This window comes from Corvus cornix, chromosome Z, assembly GCF_000738735.6.
Source record: "Corvus cornix cornix isolate S_Up_H32 chromosome Z, ASM73873v5, whole genome shotgun sequence".
NCBI classification, from domain to species: domain Eukaryota; kingdom Metazoa; phylum Chordata; class Aves; order Passeriformes; family Corvidae; genus Corvus; species Corvus cornix.
The window spans coordinates 74051683-74072118 of NC_046357.1; the positions used below are offsets into that span (position 1 = coordinate 74051683).

At 43.3% G+C, this 20436-nt stretch overlaps 1 protein-coding gene across 3 annotated transcripts in view; it reads left to right on the plus strand.

Moving 5' to 3' along the window:
* The first annotated feature begins 2926 nt into the window (after positions 1-2926).
* HAPLN1 (hyaluronan and proteoglycan link protein 1) overlaps positions 2927-20436 on the plus strand; it is a 55485-nt gene continuing 37975 nt past the window's right edge. Inside the window, exon 1 of one of the 3 annotated variants that reach the window (XM_010409863.3) lies at positions 2927-3219. The gene's annotated coding sequence lies outside the window, so the exon portion shown is untranslated. Of the gene's footprint in view, positions 3220-18616; positions 18704-20436 lie in introns of those variants that run through there. The other 2 variants (XM_010409866.3, XM_019292120.3) reach the window with 2 other exon arrangements.

Genomic DNA, 20436 nt, shown 5'->3' on the forward strand with positions numbered 1-20436 from the left:
CCCCAGAACCCACCCTGCATCCCGCCCAGCCTCCCTCATCCCGCATCCCGCCCCACATCCCGCTTCCCGCACCCCTCATCCCGCATCCCGCACCCCACATCCCTCATCCCACATCCCGCATCCCTCATCCCGCCCCACATCCCTCATCCATCATCCCGCCCCACATCGCGCATCCCTCATCCCGCTTCCCGCACCCCTCATCCCGCATCCCGCACCCCACATCCCGCATCCCACATCCCTCATCCCGCATCCCTCATCCCGCCCCACATCCCACATCCCGCCCCACGTCCCGCATCCCTCATCCCACATCCCTCATCCCACATCCCGCATCCTTCATCCCGCATCCTTCATCCCACATCCCTCATCCCACATCCCGCATCCCTCATCCCACATCCTTCATCCCACATCCCGCATCCCACATCCCGCATCCCTCATCCCACATCCCTCATCCCACATCCCGCATCCCACATCCCGCATCCCTCATCCCGCCCCACATCCCTCATCCATCATCCCGCCCCACATCGCGCATCCCTCATCCCGCTTCCCGCACCCCTCATCCCGCATCCCGCACCCCACATCCCGCATCCCACATCCCTCATCCCGCATCCCTCATCCCACATCCCTCATCCCACATCCTGCATCCTTCATCCCGCATCCTTCATCCCACATCCCTCATCCCACATCCCGCATCCCTCATCCCACATCCCTCATCCCACATCCCGCATCCCACATCCCGCATCCCTCATCCCGCATCCCTCATCCCGCATCACGCCCGCCCGCGGGCCCCGCGGCTCCTCCCGCCCCCGTCCCTCTCGCCCCGCCGCCGGAGGTGTTTTCTCGCCGTGCCCCATCAAAGCCCCTTCTGTTATTGAAATCTGAGGCCGCTTCCTCCGCGGCGGAGGCGGCGGGCGGGAGGCGGGGACGGACGGGCGGGCCGGGCTCCCGCTGCCCCGAAGAAACGTCCCTTTGTTCGGCCGGGAGGGGCCGGAGCCGCCCCACACGGGGCTCTGAGCACCCCCTCGGCCCCGGCCCCAAGGCGGGTGGGCAGCCCCCCCCGAACCCCGGGGTGCCCCAGCACGGGGGGACCCCCGAGCCACCTCGGTGCCCCGGGGATGGGGACCCAGTTCCCGGCCGTGTCCGAGCATCCTTGGTCCCTAAATACCTCCGCTGTGGCCACCTGCACCTCGTTATTTTACACCAGAGAAATGCATTGCACGCCTTTTTTTTTTTTTTTCCACTTTTATTAATAACCACAAACTAATACCCTGATACTTCTTTCTCTCAGGCACAGGAGGGATTTTTGGGGCGTCCTGTGCAGGGCCAGGAGGTGGACTCGATGATCCTTGTGGGTCCCTTCCAGCTCAGGATGTTCCATGACTGTAGACAGAGCCCTGTTTATTTGCCTGGGGGATGTTTTATTTTTGTTTTATTTTTCCTTCCAGTGGGATGTGCTGTGAAGTCGCCGATGAGGCACAGCAGTGGTGACCCCTGCTCGGTGACGCTGGTGAAACCCACGTCCCCTCAGATGTGCCTCTGCACCAGGATGTGTCAGGCTCTGGCATTTCCTGATCAAGCAGGATTGATGGGCTGCAGCCTCTTTTGATGGTGCGGGCTGAGAGTTTGACACCCACAATGATAAAAGCTTAGCAGGGTCCAGGCTGGAAAATGATGTTGGAGATTTGCAGTGGGTGTGACACAGTCACACTCTTCTGTTTAGCATTGGAGAGAGAGCTGGTGGGAGGGAGGGGGAGAGGGAAAAGGATAAAATTAATCCAGAAGATCAAGTTGGCTGGACCACCTGCGCTTGTTAATCCATCAGATTTTAGAGGTTAAGAATTCCACATATATTTCCTACTGCTGTTGGGAGATTTAGACATCAAGAACCTCATTTTTCTCAAGTGGAGGAAAGTAACACCTGCTTTACAAAAACAACATTATTTGAGCCCAGATTTGCCAACCTGTAGTACATCAACAAGGCTGGGCCTTTTTTCCCCCTGTTCCTTTCATCTGCTGTTGTTTTATTTGGTTTTAGTTGGTTGCTTTCTTTTAAATAAGACACATTTAGAGTCACAACAGTGTCCCCACCTTTCGCCTGCAGTTGTAAGATGTGAGGTTTGATGTGTGTGCTTTTCCTGCCGTGGCATTCAGGGGGTTAAAGCCACACACCCCACGGATTTTAGCAGGCTCCTTTGGGGTTGTGTGTCTCCTGATGTGAAGTGGACAACAACACAGAAGTTTTTGACGCTGGAGGAGTACTTTGGCCTGGGGTGGTGTTTAGAATTTGCAGAAAGTCTTGGGATCAACAGTTGCTGGGATTTGGTGATGCCAGAGCCCTGAGCAAGGTGTGTTCTGGTTTTGGGGTGTGATAAGAGAAGCTGGGTTTGTTTCCTAGGTTAATAATTCTACTGGAAGTTGGGGGTAAAAGAAAAACAGGAGGGGATGCTGTTACGTCCAGCTGTTTCCACCCCACTACAACCCCCCCAGACCTTTCCTGCATCACTTTCTCGCCGTCTGAAACCCGGGTCCCACCCCCAGAGTTAATGGGAGTGTGGGGGGTAAATCAGGAGCGGGGGCTGGGAGCGGGCAGAGGCAAGTGGTCAGAAGTGTCATGTTTCTCAGGGTGCCACACACCCTAAATCCCTAAATTCAATGGTCTCTTCATGAGGAACACTACCAAATTCTTTCTTTTCTCCCCCTTTTCTTTTTTTTTTTTTTTTTTTTTTTTTCCTTAAGCCCCGTGTAGTTTTTAGCTCAGGAGTTGTTGGAGTCGAGAGAGGCTTTTTTAGGTGCGGATCTGGGCGGGCTGGTCCTGAGGGGCGAGGACAGGGACCTGGAGGGAGAGGGCAGCGTGCCGGGACGGGGTGGGTGTGTGTGGGTGTGTGAGCGAGAGGGAAACCGCGTGTGTGGGTTTATTTTTTCCTCCCATTCCTGGGGTCTGAATGGGAGCACGTTGAGCTGTAATTAAGACATCTTGGAGGCGTACTTAACTCATGACGTGTTGCTTTTCTTTTCCTCTCGGTGAGAAAGTGGCTCTCTCTTCCCTGAGTCAGGTCCTCTGCCACCCAGAGCCACAGAGAGACACTCGGGACATAGACACACACACGCGCACGCTGACTTAAGGTGAGCACCAAAAAACTTCCTCCTGCACTTCGCTGCCCTCCGTTTCAAACTGCTGGAGAGGTCTGAGAGCATCTCAACTCGCAGGGAGCTCTGCGCAAGGTAAAAAAAAAAAAAAAAAAAAAAAAAAATCAAACTTTTGGGAAAGTTTTTGTACTCCTTTGCTGCTGCGAGTCGGATGGGGACCCTGTAAACAGCGCCTGTGGCATCAGCTGCAGGGCTGCCTGAGCTGGAGGGATTTTTGAGCGTTCTAATTTGGCAGCTGAGGCGGGGGGCGAGGGTGAAAGACGGATTGAAACTGGCTAACTTCAATGTCTTTGACTTTTAAGTGCTCTGTGTTTCCAAAGGAGGGATCATGTTGCAACTGCAGATTCCCTCTGAAAGACAAAAGTTGTATACTTGTGCTCCGTGGCTTCCTCCTATGGGATTATTCTTCTCACAGAGATGTGTCTTTTTTTTAGAAGTATTTCTCCATCCTTTCAAATGCTTTTAGAAGTTTTCAGGATGTAGGAAAAAAAAAGAGCATGGTAGACTGAACAAATGTTTCAAGGACTGGAAGCAGAATCTGCACAAAGTACTGCCCATCCAGTTAGATGCCAGAAGATTTTGATAAGATGTGATATGTTACATACTGATGTCATATTTGGCTATTTATTGTCAGGGGAAGCCTGAATACCATTGGGCACAGGTCTCCGTACCATCTCCACTCACTGAGAAAGTTGGGATGCCTCAGCATTCGACAAGTGTAGCTGGTCCAGGGCAGTGATAACTGCATCATTTTACTGCCTGTTTATTCAGGGCTTGGGGTCAAACCCATATAAAGGTGCCATTCGAAACGTTTTTCATGGCAAAGCTCCTTGTGTGGTAGGTTTAGATAGCCAGGGCTGGAAAGCTTTTGTGTGTTTGAATTAAGGAGGTTTATTGCTGTTTGTATATAATTAGTGAGAGTTTAATTGCTGCTGGGGTCTTTCAGGGCAAGAAAGTTGGTGCCATATATGTTGCTGCTTGATGTCATGTAAGTGATACAACACCTTCAGGAGACTCTGGGGGCCTGGCAATGTGCTCAAGAGAATCGTGCAGGTGATTAACAGCTCTGAGTTTGTATTAATGGCTATCAAGATTGTTTAAGTGCCTAAATGTGGAAAGAAGGAACCTGGAAAGAGCCCTGTTGTTCTGTTAGGAATATGGATGATGTGGTAGTTGAAACCACAGATGAAGTGAGGCCACGTAACTATGGATACAGACCCTCTCAATAAACACAGCTTCTAGAGACAGGTTACTTCCAGCACATGGGGAAATACATATCACAATCAGCAAAATCATCACCAGCTCCTGTGGGGAAGGAGCCAGGGGTCTGCAGAACTGTGCCAAGGTGTGCCAGGCAGGAGGCAAAGTCCTCGTGCCACACACAAACAGCTCTAGTTTTCTGGGGGTTCTGTGTCTGATCAGGGCTCCTGTAAAGCCCAGCTGGGCAAAGCTGTTCTGAGAGCGTTGCCTGAGACTCCAACCCCTACACACCCACCTATGTTAGTGTCAAGGGGAAAGGGAAGAAGGAAAAATGCAGGAAGGAACAACAACAACAACAAAACCTGAAACAAACAGTTTGTGATGCTTTTCAATGCTACAGTTAAAGCAAAGTGGGGGGAAAATGTAGAGAGCAGCTTTTTCAAGTTAAACCCCCAAAAATGTCAATGTAGTAATGAAGACACTGCTGGTCTTCATGGAAATTTTGCCAAAGGGCCAATTCCTTCAAAGCCTTCCTAATAAGATTCCTGAATGTATAAGCAGATTCAAATAAGAAAGAGACAAAAAACCATCAGGAAGAAAAGTGGTGTCCACGGCCGTGTCCCTGTCAGAGTCTCACAGCACAATTCACAGCAGAGCATCCTCTCAGCACAAACCTAGCAGGCTCAGTTTCCTCCCAGTGCCAGTGAGCCTGGTTAAAACAACCCAAGATAATAAAAAGAAACCCAAAAAACCCAAACAAACAAAACTCTGCAGAAGTACAAAGTTTTGGGGTAGGGGGAGAAGACATTTCAAGAGAGGATGGAGGGTTTCTGTTGCATTACAGTTCTTAAAATTGGTGAGAAGAGCGTTTTCCACTGTAGGTTCCCCCAACATTTCTGATTTTATGCTGGTATGTGACTAAAGGGAATGTTTTTGTCCACTGTTGGTGACAGCTTGGAGCCAAAAGAACTGTTATCAATATTTATTTACTGAAGTCGCTTAACCTCCTTGCCCCTCGGTAAAAAATCTGGAAGCAATACGGACCACCCTTTAAAAGGTGTTTCAAGATCCTCAAGTGAAGAGAGACTTTGCAATTGCTTACATTTAAATACATTAGAAGTTTTCCAATTCGCTGCAAGGATTAAAGTGTGAAAACTGGAATTAATGTTTTCTGCTTTTCATTTGCTTTTTCACTGAAGCAGTACTTAAACTATTCCTGGAAGTTGAAATATTTTGCATTTCTGTTTCACTGTACACCTGTGTATTTCGTTGCTTAAACTCTAGGAAAATGAAAAGTTTTGTGGGGAAAAAAAAGTTATTTTCATAAGACAGGCTTGCTTCTGTTGCTTGTGAGGAAGTATTAGACATTCTGTCTCCGCTGGTACGAACTGTAGCACACAGTGCTGCACTTGAAAAGGCAGCTTGTAACTGGCAGGTAACAAAATGTTCTTTGGGGTAAAAAAAAAAAAAAAAGAAGAAGAAATTTTAAAAAAATTTGAAAGTCTTGAATATACTTAGGATTTCAATCAATGGTGTTTAAGGAGGATTAGAGGAAGCAGCTGGCTAAACAAATATTAGGTGTAGAGTGGATGCAGTGGTATAAATTAATAATGCAGCTCTTTATCTGCTGTATGAAAGAGAGGTTTTGTGGCGATAAGGCAGCTCTAACACGATCCCTGGATGCCACCTAGTGGATATTGCCGAGCCTTTTGGCAGAGTCTTCGTAAATTCGCATCATCTGTAACTAATTCAGGCACAATTTAACTGCGAGTGGTCACTTTTATTTACCTTTACCATTAAAAAACAAAATCAGCTAGTTTTTTTTGTTTGTTTGTTTTTCTTTAAATTAGATTTTTAGGGGGGGTTATCTCTGTGTTTTAAGTGCTCATTAGGTCTGATAAAAAATCGGTTCAGCTTTTATTTGTAATTTGCCGCTAGCATCTATTTGCAGAGACTTTTTAAACCCCTCAGTAACAAACAGCCACAACTTAGTAGTCAGTTTGATGCACTGAGCTGTTAGTGTAAAAGTGAAGACATTTCTGTACAAATACTGTGTCAGGGGAAGCTGTGTCTAGCAGCAAGGGTTTCAAAGCTCCTTCCAAAAGTCTTTTATCACATAGGATATGCTTTTTTTTAACCCCCTTTCCATTTTTTTCCCTGAATATTGTGTCAACGATAAGCACAAATGAAGTAAATGTATTATTTCCGGTAGCTGAAAAAAGGTTGTAAATCCCTTTTTTTTTCCAACTGCCATTTTTCCCCACCTTTCTCAGACGTCACACTCACCACTTCAGTTGTCTTTTTTACTGGGGAAAGAAAAATTGTTTATTTAACAATTATAAGGATTGTTTACTCAGTGGTAGGTATCCAGGTGCTATCGGTTCTCATAGCTCTGAAAAGGATCCAATCCAACAACGAGGTTTTAAGCAGGCAAACGTGCACCTGGATATACTTTGTGATGGGATTTATGGTATGTGGCCAACTTACAGGCTTCTACTTCCTCAGCTTTTCAAAAATGTCACCATCAACACAGCTTCCACTGCAGCCACCCCCTAGGCCCGCAGACGAGGTGAATCCATGGCTCATTTTTAAAATAAGTGCCACAGTGGCTGTTGGAGCAAAGAATTATTAAAACACATGGCAAAGGCAAGCTCGCCGTGCTTCACTTTCTCCTCGTTGCCATCCCTGAGCAGGAGATCAAACCTGCTGGCCACACTCAGCAGAACAGTTCCTGTGTCCTTCTCGTTCTGCCAGCTTTGGAAACACACTTTTTGTTTTCTTTACATTAAGACAACGGGATGGGTGTCTCAAACATGACCAGTAGCTCTGAAAAAAAAGCATTTAAAGCCTGCATGGAGAAGCCACACAGCAGCAGTGTGCATTGATTATCCTGGCATCTTTTCCCAAGACCCACACGAAACGTTGCCACAGGAGGCTGTTAACACAACCATGAGTTAATGGATAAAGTCTGCTGTTCCATTAATCAGGAAAAGTTTATGAATTAAAGAGTAAGAACGCAAAATACCACAGCAGCAAATGGACTAATTGACTCAATCCTGTGCTTCCTAGGTGACTTACCTTTCCTTTCAACTCTACCCAGCCTGGCGCTGTGAATCACAAGGGCTGCTAATGGAAAGAAACACAAACCTTATTAATGAGAGTCTTTGCAAGGCCACTGAGCCTCTCCTGGGACCAAGCTTTCCACTGGCACACAGCGGCACTGCCGCTTCCTGGAGCAGGGCATGTCAGGGCAAAACCTGCATCACTAATGGCCTGGCAGAGCAGGAAAAAAAGTCATGAGGCAGAAGAATGTCCCTGGATGTATGTGTCTCGCTCCAGAAAATGTCATCTTGGCATTTGCCTTACTGCAGGAGACCATCCTCTTGAGACATCTTTCCATTAATAACATCTTCTAATTACCTTACGCACGTGCAGCCTGCAAGGAGCGTGTGGGCCATGGAGGCAGGTTGGATTGGAAATGTGTTTGACAGAAACCTTAAGCAGTAAGGAACAGGAGTTTCGATGTAAAAAGAAGGAAAAGTTAGAATTATTTGGGTTGGAAGGGGACTTAAAGGTGCTCCAGTTCCAGCTCCTCTGCCAAGGGGTCACTTAGAGGTAATTTAAATTTGGGGTTGATCGCTTTTGCTCTGTGTTTTTGCTAGTATATTAAGGTATATTAAGGGGGTTTTTTGCATGTAATATGTTAATTAGCACTGCTTTGTGTCGTGGTACTTGATACCTAAAGCTAATACAGCTTATAAAGATAGCTGGTACCTAAATTGTCAACAAGTGTTAGTGAACTATGCCATGAGGAGTACCTACACCTACTGCGATTAACACTTTCTTATGTTCAGAATTCCTTTCCTGCAGTGGTGCCTACACACACAGAGCAGTGGCAGCCTCTGTGCATCTGCTCTGTGAGATTCTGGTCCAGAAAAACCAGAGATAATCAACATTACTTATGTCAGTAACTCGGTGAAATCAATAGAAACCCAAACAGGCCTCAGTGAATAAAACTATTCATCTATTTGCATATATAGTATCACACATGGCTGATCAGGAAGCAGCTCATAAAGCTCCAAGCTGCAAATCTGTTTAGTTTTATAGATATAAGCAGGTATAAGTTGGTGTCAAGAAAGCATTAAGCGAAACTGTGCACATTTGCAACAAGTAGAGGAATCAAAGCCTGCACCTATGGAAGAAGGACATGATCAATGTAGGGGAAAAAAAGCTTTCATTGCTAAAATAACTTCCCAAAATCTCCAGTCAATAATGAGTAACTATCCATCTATTCATTAACATGCTACACTCCAGTATATTTATGTGGTTGTTGGTTGGGGTTTTGTTCCATAAACATATTTTCAGGCAAAAAAGAAAACCACCCCTGAGCCACATAAAAATAATGCTGCCTAGAAATAGGAAAAGCACGCTGCAAAATGTGAAAATGCTGGAGTGTTGGGCCCAACCAAGAGATTTATAAGAACCATATCAGAGAAAAATAACGTTACAGGTTGTGTGGTAGTTCTGCTGAAATCGCAGCGATGCACAAGTGGTGCAACTACAACAGACCATGATGGTGTCACCATTTTCTGATCACACTGCTTATGGCTTGAGGTGATTTGCTCAGCTTTTTTAACACCCAAGGTGCTGTACACACAGCAGAGGAAGTCTGGGACTTTAATTTCGTGCTCAACCTGAAATATTTTTGTGCACACTCTTATTTTCAAAAAAACTACATTTCCAGATTTTCAAATATCTGAAGCAAAATGTCACGTTTTGCTGAGTCTCTGTAACTTGTTTTTCTAATAGCTTTCATTATATAGATCTAAAATGTGTACACAAGACACGATTCAGCTTTTGTCAGCAAGTCTGGCAGGCAGACGGATCTTTTGGTTTGGGTTGAGTTTTTTCAGTCGCTGTATTTATTCTTTGATTGGTTTCATTAGAAATCATTTACACTGGTGCACTGTAAGTAAACTTGAGGATCCTAAAGCTCTTTCTCCAACCTAGATAATTCTAAAAAGCTGTGTAAATGCAGTGACTGTGTGTCTGGTGGTGCCTGTGCTGCTGTGCCTGGTCACATTTAAAATGTGATGTCATTTTGATGTGTTGTGGGGACTTCATGGTCACCTCTGTGAGCCAAGAACCAAGGAATAACAGCAAAGAAGTCAATCTCCCAACTGTTTTCTAGACTTTTGCCCAGCTGAAAAAGCAGACAGGGAGAACAGCAATTCAGCTGTTGTCATTGATGCAATAAATGTAACCAATGGATGGGTAGTTGCTCCCAGTTTCCAGGCATTTGATGTGTTTTCCCCCAAGAGCAGGCTAAGAGAAGCATGCAGCCACTACATTCTTTTCCAAAGCAGCCTCCATAGCTGGTTCCATCTGCATTTTAATGTAAGCTCCACTCTGATCAAACCAGAACACCTTTCAACCAGGCCATTTCCCCAGCAGGATGGCAGAAGGGCAGTGGCAAGTTTAACATCTTCATAAACTAGCTGGGGAGATATTTTCTGGACAAAACTAGTGTGACATGTTTTCAAAACTGGATAGGAAATAAACAGCTGACTGTGACAACAGGAGCACATTTCGAATGGGGTTTTGCCAGGGCTGGTCAGCATTGGTATTCTTCAAGGTTTTCATTGGTGACTTGGATAAGGAAATAGAAAATATGCTTAGGTTTTCGGAAAATGCAAAGTAGGGAGAGACTGAATTATTTTGGAATCTGTGCTTTGAAGTTTTAATGGTTTTGCCTGACTGGAGAAAAAAGAAAAAGGGAATGTAATGTTTTCACAAAAGAGAGTGTGGTAAACTGGTAAACATACAAAGACACTTCAGCATCTAAACAGGCAGAAAAATATTTAACAAAATCTAAAAAGAAAAATGAGAGTTCACACTTTGTGGCCCAAATCATAACTCTGTTCTTGAACAAAATAATTCAAATACAAGATCTTTGCAGAAACAGTTCAGCCCAATCTGACTTCAAAACTCATTTGGGTTCACAAACTTGAAAATTATTTGTTTTCAATCAATCATATTCTGCAAATCTGAGTCAGAAGAGGCATCCTCACTTGTGAACATTACTGTGCTGAGTGATCCATTTTACACACCAAGTTGACAGAAACTTCACATTTACTGTTTCTGAAGACATATCAAGCAGCAAAAATTATGCAGAGAATTATGAGATGCTCCTTAAATATGACTTTGCCAAGGATTTAAAAAATATTTTAAAATAATATAATATAATATAATATAATTCTTATATTACTGGAATATTATAATTATAATATTATATTTTATAATATAATAATATAACATTATAATATAAAATTATAAAACTATAAAAAGTTAAACTACCACACTGAGAGAAAACTCTCTAAGTGTCAAGAGAAAGCACAGACATTCATTTCCAGACCAGGACACCCAGGTCCTGTCAAGCCATATTTTAAGAGTGACTTATATTTGCTGCCTCTGATGATTGATAGAGATTCTTTTATTTTATCTGAGGAGAATTGGTTGATTTCTGCATCATTACTGAATTACTGCAATTTGTTTGTTTGGACTTCAGCCTTTTCCTGGTATTGTACTGGGGAAATGTGGCTTTACTTCCAGCTGGTTAGGGGTTCCAGCAAATCTATATTTATTCCTGTGACTTTCAGAGTGCAAAATAATCATATCAGGAAACAAACCTCCTTCCACATGCAATGATATCCATCAACTCTTCATTATTATAACTTCTGAAACTGCCACAAAATGATGAATGAACAACTCTTACGCTTTTTTCTTTAAATTACATATATATTTGTGGCAACTTTCCAGTTGATATTGAGCTTATCACGTAAAAAAAACCAAAATCTTACAAAGGTAAGTGTAAAACTGGTGACCACATGGTGGAGGGCAAGAGCTCATCCTGAGAAATATCTAAAGAGAGGGAGGTGGAGGTCTCTAATGTGGGACCACACCATCCTCGAGGTCCTTTGACACCAAAGAGCCAATTTGACATATTTTTTGTGTCAGGCTTGATTGTTCCCTTAACTGTGACCCAAAGTCATTAGAAATCCAGGATCTAGATTCAATATATTTTGGTTTTCTGCTTGTGCCACCTATGGGGAATGGCTCTTTTGCCCACGGAGTCACAATTCCATTATCAGGGAAATTTATACATGGAAATTTGTTACCTGGGGGAAAACCAGAAGCAAGAATACTCCTCTTCTTTTGCAATTAAATATTTGCAAGTCCAGTTAAAATGTGCAAACAACTATGAGCAAAAGGATGAACTAAACATTCTTCTAGTCAACAGCCATAATTTTCCATTCCCAGGTTTTTAGGACGCAATATTGGCATGAAAAAGGCAATTCTGATTCTCTGCAGGTACATAAGCTCTTTCCAGACTTTAGTAAGGACAACAGAACACACAGGAAACACAAGTGGGTTTACCTCAAGGGAAATTTGGTTCATATTCCTCTGTCATGGAAGCTTAAATATGGCAAATGGCCTAGAAAGCGTAAAACAAAAAATATTCTCATAACATTTTGTGGGTTTGTTTTATTAGGTCATCAGTTTTGAAGCCATAATATCAGATAAGACTCTTGACTCCCAGTAGGAAAACTCTTTTGGCCTTTGTCCTTACAATGGAAAGCTTGAATGTATGAACTGCTGGAGTAAACTGGGGAGAACAAAGAATAAAAAAGGAGAAGAGATTACAAAATGATGCCAAAGGTCCATTTCAGCAGCACTTGGTATTGCCTTTTGAGGAAAAAGGAAGAAGGGCAAAAACAGCAGGAGAGAGTGAAACGTATCAAAATTGCAGTATTGCCTTTCCTCAAAGAACAGAGGGGCGTGAGGAGGAAGCTCAGCTCTTCTGTGCATGGTAGGCACTGTTGTAAAATGTTGAAAATTCTTCTTAGAACTGTGTTTAGCTGAATGTAGAGAAGGAAACAAAGCAGGACAGAGCACAGAAAACATGAGGCTCATTTATGATTGAGGCTTCCCGACTGAGTCTTCCATTTCCTATCATCCAGCACTTAATTGCTCCTGGCTTTGACCTTTAATGCAATTCTCCAGCACTAAGCTGATGAGCATCTCCAGATTGACTCAGGAAGCTGTGGGTGCTTTGTGCTTGATTCAGTGCTGGGAGAGCCTTGGGAAGTGCTGTATTTCATCCCAAAATGACCTCGGATATATTCCACAGAGTGCACTGCTTGGACAGCGAGGGATGAGCCAACAGATTCGCCTGTGATGCTGACCTTTGCTTTCCTCCTCCTGAAATAAAATCACAGCAGAGGATAGCCAGAGGCCCACAGGTACAGAGCAGGCCATTATGGATAAGTGCTTGCTGCGTCCTTCTAGCACAGTTTATCATTCCACTGCTGCAGGAATTCTGGGGTGACTGCAAGTCAGGCAATGTTACGGAAAAGCTGGAGCCCAGCACCTTGCTGCTTACATCTCTCTGTCACTCAGGGCAATAACTTGTCAATGCACAATGGAGAGCCCACAGAGGACTTCCAGGGGGTCATTATTGCCATCCTGACTCCTCGCTGTTCCAAGGAAAGACCTTGCCGTGCCAGTAGAGGACATAGCACAATATCCACCTGAGACTCAGGCACCTGAAAAGAAATGTTAATTGTTGCCTTTTAATTACATACTGCTTTTAATAGGAGAGAGAGAATTGCTGAGCAGTTAGGGCGTTTTGCTGTAAGGATATTTCACTGCTGCTGCTGAAGCATTGCTTCAGTCCCCTGCTCTGACTTAAATCCCTCCGTGACTTTGAAGAAGTTGGAGGCTCATAGTCCTTCATTCCTCCACCTACCAAAACGGGATGATAAAACTTCCTCCATTCACAAGGATGTGTGAAGATGCAGATATTCCTGCAGGCAGCCTCAGCAGTTCATCTGGTGGTGGCACAGAGTCACCTATAAAGTGTGGCTGTGCAGCCAGTTCAAGCAAGGCCAATTATTGCTTTCATCTTGAGGCCATATTTATTTCTCCTTGTGACACTGTCCCAGGATGGCCTTCATGCCAGCCAATCTAATCCTGGTCATCTCCAATGGCTTTGGGAGGGATTATAATGAAGGAATCCAGAGGAACTTAATGGAAAGTACATCTCTATCATCAATTGCTGCTCAGTTGGTACCATATCACATTTTTTTATGCAAACTCGTGCTTCCAGCAGGGTTTATGAGCTTTGTTGAGACACTGAATCACAGCCACTGAGCCCAAAACAACACTTCCTTTAGAAGCTGGAGTAGTTCTCAACACTCATATAGATTTGGGCTGCCATCTTCTGTAGTACTTCAAATAATCATTATTCCAAGTACTGGAGAGATGTCTGAATGTTACAGACTACAGGAAAGTGAATTTGAGTGAAATAAAAGAATCTAGATTGCCCAGGAGTACTGGGAATCATTTAGGAAAGACAAGAAAAAGGTCATTATCTGCCCCAGAAACTTTCCAACTTGCTTCTAGAAAAAAAATGCAACAGCACAGAGAAGATGTGGAAACAACAAGGAAACCTACATACAATTCATGCAGTTTGTCACTTACAAATGACACATTAGTGATCAAAATTAAAACTAAAAAAAAAAAAAAAAAAAAAAAAAGCTATACAGAAATTATAAATGGGAATTTATGTGCCTTTTTGAATGCAAGGGAAGCCGCATTATTCACTGTGTCTAAGACATATTGTGTGTAACTGCCATGCACTTACTTTACCAAGATGTGAGTGCCTACACAAGTAAAAGGAAAATAAAAATCTGGTCAAAATGCCTTGAGCAAGGAGGTTATTGTTCTTTCTGCAGAAGACAAAAAAGGCAGTTCTGGCTCAAGCTTTGTTGAAAATAGTTGTGCAGCTTTCCACTATTTACTTTTCTAAAGGTTAATACAGCAGCCTGAAAAATCTTGAATAATTACAGCGAGGGCTGTGTATGCTAACGTCTTCTGACTCATTGACTCGGAGGCCAATAATATTCCTTTTGATTTTCTGACTTCATTTCCCTGTTAAAGTGTGGATAGCCTCTGAAATTGCTAATTTATAGATTCGTAGGCATAGTGGGAAAGATTTTAGGTACTTTTATTCAAAGCAAGTAAAATGATGTCGTGTGCTGGCCCCTTGCTCTGCTGATTTTTCTGTGGGTATGTGCTTGATAAAAGATGTCACAAAGTAAAGTTCACCTTTGTTTATTGCATGAGAAGTTTAGATAATGTGGGGTTTTCCAGATTTTAGCACGTGGGAGAGGACATTTCTGACCGTGGGGTTTCAGGAAAGCCAACACAAACTTGGACATAGAGCTGGAAAACATGTTACTCATGAAGGCATTAATTGTGTTGTATTTAAACAGCAATTGCTACACTTCTGACATTATACTTTCAGGTTTTGAAACAAATAGGAGCTGTGGCACTCTCTGAGAGATGGCAGAACACTGCAGGTTCCTCCAGCGACCTTGCCATAGCTCACCTCCAGAAGCTCTTCTTCAGAACCACAAATATATTACGTAGTTTTTGCAAATCACCTTTCATCCCTACATCTTAAATACCAACAGAGAGATGGCAACTAGAATCAAGTCATTTAAGTGGACACTAAGTTAAAATTATATATTTTATTATTATTATTATTATTATTATTATTATTATTATTTCTTTTTTTTAAATTAAAGCTGGTGTTCTGAAACACGTTTAGCAGTTTCAAATCAAAGAGAAATCTTCTGAATTTTTCCTGGACGCATCCACGATGCAGAGAATCCTAAATATACATATTCAGGCTCTATCTGCAGTGCCTGTGCCATGATTACCCTGTGCACTGCTCTGGGATGTTGCACAGAGCCACCACAAGACTCAAGGAACAGACCAGCAAGGAACACTTGGCCAGAAAACATTTTCAGGTCAGGGTATTCCTTCAGTGACTGCTGAAAATGTTTCTTGTGTTTACAGCTCTGGATGTCTCCTGTGAAATTAATAACTTTTCTTCAGTAACCAAGAGGAGTAGACAGTGTTGTTTAACCTCTCCTTTTGCCTGCTGAAAACCAAAAGATATTTATCTCTGACAGCACCCACTGGACTCTTTTCCCAGTGCTAGAAAATTAAGTTGTTTTTCCTTTTTTTGTGATGACCAGCAAAAGGAAGGGTGGGCCTGCACACCTTTATCCTTGTAAAACATTAAAACCTAGAGGCCTCAAATATCTTTGCATGCTTCAGAAATATTTTCCTTAGTTTGGAGGGTTTCTGTTGGGTGTGGGGGTTTTTTTGTTTGTTTTGTTTAGTTTGTGGTTTTTTAGTTAATTTGTTTTTCAGCAAGGGTTAGGGGGGGTTTTTTGTGTATTTTTGAAGTAGTAGCATTATGCCAGATGTTTCAGGACCTCTAGAGGAACCATTTCTAGGTGTTCTACTAGGCTGTTAGATTTTACTTTCTTATATCCTTAACATACAAGCACAAGAAAGGAGAATTTTGAAGCAGAAGGGGAAGACACAGGCGGGAAGACAGAGCAAAATATTCACAACTTCTCATGAAGGGAATGAAACCTGAGGAAAGGTAAAAAAATATAATTTTGGCTAAAAACCACAGTTGATGGAGAAACTGTAGGTGCTGAACAGCTGCAGAAGTTTGAAGTGAACACAGGGAAGTTGGATGCTGGGCCACAGTCCTGGATGTTTTTCCTTGCTGGAATTTACTGCTTGCTCTGCTGTGTCACAGCAGAGAACTGCTCTGTATCCCTCCCTGAGCTGCAAGTGTTTCCCTGCAAACACATCTCTTATCCCCAGAATAACCAGGCAGAAAATACTTTCTTGCAGAGTTTTATTAAAGGGTAAATAAGTAGTAAATAAATGTTAGAACGTGCAAAGAATTGCAAAGCAAGACATCAGCTGAAGTCCAAACATTGTCTCTGAATTCAGAGTGCGCAAGGAAAATCTGAGTTTTAGTCAAGGTGCTATTTATAGCTTTTAAGTTCAGAGTTTATAGTAGAAATGAGTTTACAATGGAAAGTATGTCAGGTTATGAGTGTGCCAGTACCTTTTTTCCAACAAAATCTAATTTGAGACATTTAAACAGAGGTGTTCGGAGTGGAGGACTAGTGTCAAAAGCCTTTTTATTTTTGTCTTTTCTTATGACCAGCTTGAAACCCTTCATAAAATATGTGTGCCAGTCCTTTTATAGTAATAATGAAGGGAATTTCTGCTTTTAAATAGCATCTGACTTTAGAGCCTTTGATGTCCCAGCTGTGAGAGAGAGGTCACACAGTAACTCAGACAGTAACTGTGATGGGAGGTGCACAGCCACTGCCATCCTCAGCTCCTCCTCTGATTTGGGCTTCCCCTTTTGCTCTCGTTCAGCTCTCAGGAGATGGGATCTGTTGCAGCCACCCGCTGCTTTATTCTGGTCTGTGGGTTTGAATGCAGGCCTGACTCAGCCTCCACCCCTGTTCCCTGACTTGTTTCAGCAGGGAACCTGCAGTTGTGCTTTTACCCTCACTGCCAAAATCTAGGCTGGAGTCTGCTTCACTCAGTGTGGGATTTATACACCTGGAGCTGTGTGACAGCTGAGGAGGAGCTGTCTTCTCTTGGATAATCCATGTGGACCATAATGAGAACTGAGGTCCCAGTCAGATGCTCAACAATTGTTCTTCTCCACTCCCCCCCAGCTCCTCACCCACAATCTTGAAATTAAAAAAAAAAAAAACTTGTTCTCTTGCCACAATTGCCGTCCCCTTCCCATGGGAGAGAAGGTATCACATTTCTTTAATTGATTTTCCCCTGCAGCACATCTGAGACACTGTGACTCCCTGAGACCAAAATGCCTCTGGTATCTAAAGGCAGGGATTGTTCCATCCTGACACCAGCAAAGATCAAAGCCAAATGCCCCAAGTTAGTCTGGAAGCGCAAGGAAAATGGTCCTTACTCCACATTTATACAAAACAGATCCATGACTGCACCTCAAAGGATGTGTCGTATAAATTTGAGATTAAAACAGCAGGGTTCAAAGGCGTTAATTCTATGTGCTGTAATCTTCTAGTGGCATGTTGGAGGTGAGAAATTTATCTCCCTTAAATGCAGGGTTTATATGCATGCTTTTATGTCTGTGTCAGATCTAATTTGAGCAATGACCTGATTTTTTTGGGAAGAGATTCCTACTGTCTACAGCCTTTCCAGTGAGACTGGATTATTAAAAAGCTCATCAATTATATTTGTGCTTCTCAGATTGTTTCGTTTTGGTGCTATGAAGCTGCTTTTTAAATAGCACCCATTCCTCAAATTGACCAAAAGACGAGAATATTTGCTATGGTTGCCATCATGTATCACCTACTGGAACTAGATTTGCTAATTTTCTGTTATCAGTGACATTTTGTTTACTACTTTTTGCTGTATTAACACCTATGGCCCCTAAAATGAGAAGCTTGTCTCCCCTTGGAAGTGCTGTTCCGGTGAGAATGTTAAAATAGCTGTTCTACATGGATAACCCATTTTAGAAACAGATTAACCACCACACAACTTTGAAGGAGGGGTGGGCATGGAGGTTGCATCTGGGCTCTGCTCAAGCCCACCCTGTGAGACTCCAGTCCCACAGGAGAGAAAGTTAATAGTTTATAAATAAGTATTCACTTTCTGCCTGGGACCCACAGTAACTGCATGAGTAGTCATTCTTTCTTCAGGGCAGATAATAACATATCTTGGTGTTTCAAGACTGAAAAACAGAGAGAAATTATTCTCTTCTAATTTATTCTTTTTGTCCAATAATTTCTCTCCTTGTCATGGGTAGGCTTCTCTAGAGAGAGGATGAACAAATTCCTGAGCACTGGTCAGTCTTTCCAGCTCTTACTGGCGCAGTCAGAAACATATCTTGCTTTATCAGAGTGTTATCAACAACCAAAACTGTGATGGGCATCCATACATATGTAACATGCAGATAAACACATGCTTTCTGCAATGAGCGTTCACTTTGCTCACCAGCTGCTACCAATTATGCTCTTGGAGGCGTTTGTTCCGTCTTGCAGCTATGCCCACACCAGGGCTGACCTGTCAGCATCTCCCTACCTATCTAGCTAAATCAACAAACCATCTCTTAATGTAGATTAAACTTAATTAGGGATTAGCACAGCTCCCAGCTCTGTTAGGCAGCCCTCAGGCTGGGAGGTGGAGCTGTGCTGGGGTTGGTTTTTGGAGGCCTTCACAGGGATAGGTTTGGGCATTTGGGGCTCTTTTTTTTAACCTCTGCTATTTGACTCTTTAAAAACCCTTCCCCAGCAAAAGAGAACTGCTGGAGAACAGCATTTAGAGTGCAAACCCTGACATTTGGATGTGAAGGAATCCATGCCTTTGGCCTCTGAGAAAGAAATGCAACTGAGCTGACCCCACAAGATTTTAACTCCTGGTAAGTGAGAGATCCTAGAGCAGGGTCCCATGCCCCGTGTGCTCTGCAGTTTTTTTGTAGCTTGGGAAATTTATGCATGTCACCGAGATGAAAGCTGGCCTAAGTACAAGTCGGTATCTCCGTTAATTTATTTGATAATTTGTGGTCCTGGTAGAAAATCACAACCTTAACTTCTAAAAGCAATAAGGAAATGGTAAGCCTTGATGATGCACAGATCCCTCATGGTCTGACAAGTACTTGTGGTAGGTGATGCTACATGGGGCGTGGAGAAAAATGACAAGTATTCCATAGTGCTGACTTTCCGAGAAGAAATGAGCAGAAACACCAGCTTTTCAGGGAAATCCTCATCACATCCTCCTGTTTTCCCCTCTTTCCTTTGGGGCAACGCAGGCTAGTAGCAACAACCCCTGCCATTAGCACACCAAAGGGGAAATCAATCCTTTTTCTAAAAGCAACAGTTTGAGGCAGGGATTCTCCTTTCAGGCAGTTTTGGAGATGCTTTGTTTCCACTGTATTTCAGTTCCTCACCCCTGGCCGCGGTTTTAACAGCCCTGTTTGCAGTGAGTGGAGCTTATTATGGAAATTCTCTCGTTTTCTCTGGGGCAGGAATTTGGTGTAAAAGCTCAGTGAAGTCTTGGTAACTGAAAAAAAAAAATAGAGAATGGCTGTGTCAAGGCAAAAGTCAGCCTTGCCCTGTGTCCAGTGATCCCCTGTAATTGCTTGAGGAAAGAATATCTATTCCAAAAAAATGGCCAGGAGGAGTGCAGACCTCCTGTCTTGTGTATTTTTGTAGGAGATCCCTGTCTGTCACAGGGATGTCACCCTCCACAGTGTGACAAGCCCTGCCTCAGGAGCAGAGCTTCCTCTCAGGGGTGAGGATGTGGACTGGGGAGTGTTTAAAGCCCTGGCAGGTGCTTTTGGAGAGCCGGAAATAACGTCTGCGAAGCAGAAAAACAGCCTGCATAGTCCTGAGGACATAAAGCCCAGACAAAAGCCTGGCGTTTATTCTGGATGGCTGTAGAACTGCTGATCCCTGAAATTAACTAACTTTGGAGGAACTTGGAAAAAAAAGTAAGTGAATCCTATCAATTTGCCATTAATTTAATCTTTGGAACACAACTCATTTTCAGCCTACTAATGTGGGTATTCTTGTTGACTAAGCACGTGTATGGCCTTGTCTGGCTTAAAACAAATCAATACAATTTCCTTGTTAATTGAGTTTCCCAGTCCAGAGATTGTCAAGAAAACCTGCTCTTGGGTTAATGTTTTGGTTTGGCTTGCTTGAGGTTTTTTCTGAAGTCTGCACAGGTTTACTTTATCTTAAAGACTGACCAAGAGCCAGCAGATATTGCTGGCAGACAAAATTAAGTCTCAAGCCAGTTCACTTACCAATTACATCAATGTTTTTTTAAAATGTCTTCTGTTTCCTGTCACAACTCTACAAATTAAAACCCATCCTTGGACTTTGGTTCTCTCAGTCTCTCTGTATACCAAACCCAATTCTCTCTTGTTTGTGGTTTTCCACATACTCTTTTTCTCGATGTATGCCACTTTTCTGCAGCAGAATGTGCTTCCTAGGCATAGACTCCTCAGTCGTGTCTTCCTGCATCTGAATATATCTGAACCTACAATATGATGCACTTTTGTAATTGTGCAAGGTGCACTAAACTGCCTGCTCTGCAAGCCCTTGTGCTTACACAGCTTAAGAGGCTTTTATTTGCCATGATACGTTC